The sequence below is a fragment of the Triticum aestivum genome, chromosome 7B (genome assembly GCF_018294505.1).
Source record: "Triticum aestivum cultivar Chinese Spring chromosome 7B, IWGSC CS RefSeq v2.1, whole genome shotgun sequence".
Lineage (NCBI taxonomy): Eukaryota > Viridiplantae > Streptophyta > Magnoliopsida > Poales > Poaceae > Triticum > Triticum aestivum.
Genome location: NC_057813.1, coordinates 274,904,992 through 274,910,691, shown reverse-complemented (window position 1 = coordinate 274,910,691; position 5,700 = coordinate 274,904,992). Strand labels below are relative to the sequence as shown.

The window sequence follows — 5,700 nt, the reverse complement described above, 5'->3', positions numbered from 1 at the left end:
GCCGGCCGGTGCGCGCAGGCGGTGGCGCTCCACTCGAGGGCAAAGGAAGGCAACGACGGCAGTGGCCGCCGTGGACACCCATCTCTCTCCCCCGAACCCCGCCACAGGAGGCCCGTCCAGAGCTCGCCTCGCCGCTCCTCCAGTGACCCTCGTTGTGCCTGGATCCGGGCGGATCCGACAATTCCCCGACGCGCAGGCGGGTGGATCCGACGATTCCTCGACGCGCAGGCGGGCCGGCACGCAGCGCTAGGCAGAGGAGCCTTCCCATGGTGCCCGCGGCTCTGGAGATGAGGGCTGCACAGAGGAAGAGGAGCAGCATCTCTCCCCTTCGCCATCTCCAGCTGCCGCCACCATCTCTCCCCTCTGCCCTCTCTAGCTGCCTTCCTCACTAGCCTTATCTTCGAGCCGTCAGCTGACGTAGCCGAGAGGGGAGCCGATGAGCTTGGCCACCGTGTGCTGCTCCATGGGCCACCGTGTGCTGCTCCATGAACTCACTCACGTCCAGCCAGACCATGGCCTCCTCTGAGCCGTAGTAGCTGGTTGCCAGCGCCTTGGCAAGCTCCGACTTGCCCACGCCCGTCGGGCTGGCGAAATTGAAGCTGGCCACCGGCCGGTTGGGGTTCCTGAGCCCAACGTGCGGACGGCGGATGGCGCAGCCTATGGCCCTGACAGCCTCGTCCTGGCCGGTGACGCGCCCTTGCAGGGTCTCCTCCATCCTGAACGATCAGTTGGACTCGTCCATGGAGACCTTCTCCACGGGGACGCTGGTCCACGATGCGACGATGTGCTGGATGTCCGCCTTCGTCACCATTGGGCCAGCCGACGCTCCCGACTCCATCTCTGCCTTGCTCACCTCATTGCTCTTGTCCACCAGCGACATGATCTTGGTTTTGATCTCCAGCCTTTGGCTGCGAAGCTCTCTGGCCTATAACCATTCAGATAATTAGCGTCCTCCTATAAGGTGTGCATTTCAGGTTGACCTATAGACGAGAAGATTACGGTCTCAAATTGCTGGGAGCAGATGTCGTCGTTCTTCTGTCTGGTGATTTCCTTAAGCTTCTTGTCGAGGTCTTTAGCTTCCTCAGGTAGCTGTTAGCATAGTTCAAAATTCAGATTCAGACATCTTGTAAATTCAGATTCAGACATTTTTGAAAATGTTTAGGTGCATCACCATTCAAAAACATCTGTAGTACCTTGGCATGGCGTAGCCTGACAAGAGATCCCGCCTCATCAACCAGGTCAATTGCTTTGTCTGGGAGGAAACGATCACTGCGAACAAAATAGACCGTCAGGAAACTTCATTATACGCTGGGAACTACTCCTATCCAACACTGAAATTTGCAAGCGAATCTGACCTACTACTCAGTATGTGATAGTACAGGTGCTCCATATCCAACACTGATGGTGTTTTCCATACTGCAGAATACATGCTTGCACAAGTATATTACAGTTATCATAAGTTTCTGTAAATTTGTGCTTACTCCGTTTGTTTTTTAATTTGATACACATGCATTCAACTTAATCTACCCATGACTCTGTATTTTTTTTCTGTGCACTACTCTGATAAAGCTTCTCTATTGTTTTGGTTTTGCGCTTTGCTTTCTTTTTCTGAAAATTGGTAGTTGGAACTGTCAAAACTGGGTGCTTTTTGCAGCTCTCTTTCCTACTTCTAGCGCTGAAATTACGCCTTACTAACTGGCGTACATGTTCCTTGTATATAACTGACTTTTCTGTTTCCTGAGGACAAGAGCACCATACCGAAAATTGGTAGTTGTTGTCTTTCATGATAAGGTATGTACACATTCATAAGCTCGTGTGTTTGTGCGGTCAGGTTGACTGCCGATATGTTTTGGGGTTCGCCTGCTCCCTGTATTGACAACCATAGAAAAATATAGCAAGAGTAAAATTAGGCTTATTGTTTGAGATGGTTCCTTTACACGATAAATAAATTGGAGTAATTTCAAACTCTTAAGGCCCTTGACCGGTTAGAGAAAGACGGGTTGAACTGAATTCTAGATATGTAGTGTTATCTAATCTTATGGTGCTTTTAACTTTGACCTTGCAACTGAACCTGCAGACTAATTATTTTTTGGGATGTGTAAACCTGAATGTTGGAAACTAAATTTGTTGCCCTGGGTTCGGTGGTGTTCAAGTGCGACAGGACCATATTGTGACCATATTATGACAGGTTCATAAACATGAAAGCATGAAACTAACTGTGTTACCTGGGTGGTCCTATACATTGAGATTAGCTATCTTAAGCATCACTCTTTATTTCGGTGCAAGAGGACCATACAGTGACATGATGTTTTATCTTTGCTCCTGGGCATACTGTGTAACGCCCTCGATGCGGCTATAGCTCCCACGTGTCGAGGCACGACTTAGAGGCATAACCGCATTGAAAGCAATGTCGCAAGTCAGGCAGTCATTACAACATCCCATGTAATATATAATAAAGGGGGAGATAACATAGTTGGCTTACACTCGCCACGTCACATCAGAGTACATAAATAACATCCATCAAACAAACACTCATGGCCCGACTACGGCGCCAAAATAGAAAAGACCCCCAACATGCGACAAGGTCCTGAATCGATAACCCCAACTAGGCACCACTACTGATCATCCGGAAAAGATACGTAGTATCGCTGAGAGTCCTCGTCGAACTCCCACTTGAGCTCGTGATCGTCAACTGGAGCAGAAACACCTGGACCTGCATCTGGAGTTGTAGTATCTGTGAGCCACAGGGACTCAGCAATATCACACCCACGCGATCAAGACTATTTAAGCTCATAGGAATGGATAAGGCAAATATATGTGGAGCTGCAGCAAGCGACTAGCATATGTGGTGGCTAACTTATACGCAAAAGAGAGCGAGAAGAGAAGGCGAAGCACGAGCGAGAAGCTAAAGGAACAACCTGCGCAAGCATAACTCCAACACCGTGTCCACTTCCCGGAATCCGCCGAGAAGGGGCCATCACGGTAACACACACGGTTGATTCATTTTAATTAAGTTTAATTAAAGTTATCTACAACCGAACATTAACAAATTCCCATCTGCCCATAACCGCGGGCACGGCTTTCGAAAGATCAATCCCTGCAGGGGGGTCCCAACTTAGCCCATAACAAGCTCTCACGGTCAACGAAGGAATAGACCTCCACCCAAGACACACCGATCAGACTCGGTATCTTGGTACAACAAGATGATTCGACAGGTTAAAACAAGTCCAGCAACACTGCCCGAATGTGCCGACAAATCCCGATAGGAGCTGCACATATCTCTTTCTCAGGGCACACTCAGATGAGCAATCCGTAGAACTAAAACCAAACCTCGAGTTTCCCCGAGGTGGCGCTGCACAGGGCTCTAGTTCGGACCAACACTCAAAGGAGCACTGGCCCGTGGGGGGCTAAAATAAAGATGACCTTCGGGCTCTGGAAACCCAAGGGAAAAAGAGGCTAGGTGGCAAATGGTAAAACCAATGTTGGGCATTGCTGGAAAAGCTTTAATCAAGGCGAACTATCAAGGGGTTCCCATTATAGCCCAACCGCGTAAGGGACGCACAATCCGGGAACATAACACCGATATGACGGAAACTAGGGCGGCAAGAGTGGAACAAAACACTAGGCGAGAGGCCGAGCCTTCCACCCTTTACCAAGTATATAGATGCATTAAGATAACATAGCAATATAATGATATCCCAACAAGTAAATAAATGTTCCAACAAGGAACGGCTCCAATCTTCACCTGCAACTAACAACGCTATAAGAAGGGCTGAGCAAAGCGGTAACATAGCCAATCAACGGTTTGCTAGGACAATGGTGGGTTAGAGGTTCAACATGGCAATTGGGAGGCTGACAAGCAAAAGGTAGGCATCGTAGCAGTGGCAAAGCAAAAGAGCGAGCAATCTAGCATAGCAAAGATAGTAGTGATTTCGAGGGTATGATCATCTTGCCTGCACAGTTGTCAGAGTTGACTGGATCCTCACAAGCAAACTCAACGGGCTCCTCGGTAGCGAACTCGTCTCCCGGCTCTACCCAACAAGACAAACAAGCAACAAGGATACAATCAACCACGGCCAAGACCAAGCAATATGATGAAACGACGATATGCTATGCGGGATGCGATGCGGGATGCAAAATGCAAGATATGACAGGAAATGCATGAACCTGGCCTCAACTTGGAAAACCAAGTGTGCCACTGGATAGAGGGGATGAAATCGCTTGAAAACGATATAAAGATCAATGAAATCGGAGTTACGGTTTGGAAATGGCAAGCGTTTTAAGATACGACACCGGTATGCGATTTACAGCAAGTAGGCATCTAAATGCAACGAAATGAACATGCTACAGCCTCCAAACATGAAAACAAAATACATGGCAGTGAAGTACACAAGATGGTTGACAAAACACTAGCACTGAGCCATAGGCAAATTCATCCATTAAGAGGTTCAAACAAGCATGGCTAAAACGCAAATGCAAAACAGATTTCAGACTTACTGAAATTAACACTAGTCTGAAATTTCAGATCACGATGCTCTTTTCGGAGCAGCAAAACAACATGATAGAAAACCTGAACATGACAAGTAAGAACATGGCATGGAGCTACTCAACAAGTTTAACAAAACACCCAAAGTGACCTGGGGCCAAAAGGGTTCACAAAATACTCTACCGAGCTCACGAACATAGCTCGAACACAATCAGTTTTCAGACTTAGTGAAAACTGAGACACGCTGAAATATAACTCACGAAGGCATGTAAACGAGCTCGATGCACTCACTACGGTGCAAGTCATGGCAAGGAAAGCATATAACCAGCAAGAAGGCACAAAGTGCTAGCTACACATGGCAAGAACAAAGGCATAGCATACATGGAACACTAACGGTAGCATCGGCAAAATCGCAAACAAGTTGACGATCTGCCCAGATTAACAACGAAGCAAAAGTTGAGCTTGATTGAGTCAACCTAGAGCACTCCACATGTTCCAACAAAGACATGGATGGATAGAGCATAACATAAATATCAAAACTCCCTTACACGGATCATTAGGAAACAAGCTGGACATATAGCATCATGAACTAAAATATCCCAGACTTAGTGAAAATCACCAAGTCTCTGAAATCTGCAATCTCAGATACCTCTCTTCGCAAGCTTGCACAAGACAACACACACATCCTAAAAATACATGGGTGGCACCTCTGGAAAGAAGACAAAATGCTTAACAATTCATCCCAAAGGGGCATAGGCATATCATGCACGAATTAAACATAGCAAAAATGACAAAAGTGCATGATGAACTAACGGATCTGCAATCTAACTCACGAAGCCTCCTTCTAACAGCATTTTTGGCATCAAGATGACCTCAAATGCAAATAATGCAATGGACTGAAATGATGTACATGTCGAGGCGAAGATTTTGATATATCATATGCCCAAAACGGAGCTACGGATGCGGAGATACAAGCAGTCAAAGAATTCATAAAAAAATAAGGGGGAGAGGGAAAGTCAACCCCTAGGGTTTACTGTTCACGCGCGGATCTGGATCTGGGCTCGCCGGGGCACGGACACCGAGGATCACCGGAGAGGCGCGGGGCTCGCCGGGGAGAGGGGCTGCGGCCGGGGCTTCGGCCGGCGATGAGGGGGCGGCGAGGAGGCGGCGAAGGCGGCGGTGGTCCGGGCGGCGAGGAACTCGGCGGCGGGGAC

General features: G+C 48.0%; 1 pseudogene; it reads right to left on the bottom strand.

Annotated features, from left to right (window-relative positions):
- Positions 1–408: 408 nt before the first annotated feature.
- The window catches only part of LOC123157898 (ATP-dependent Clp protease ATP-binding subunit ClpA homolog CD4A, chloroplastic-like), a 32,399-nt pseudogene continuing 27,107 nt past the window's right edge, over positions 409–5,700 (bottom strand).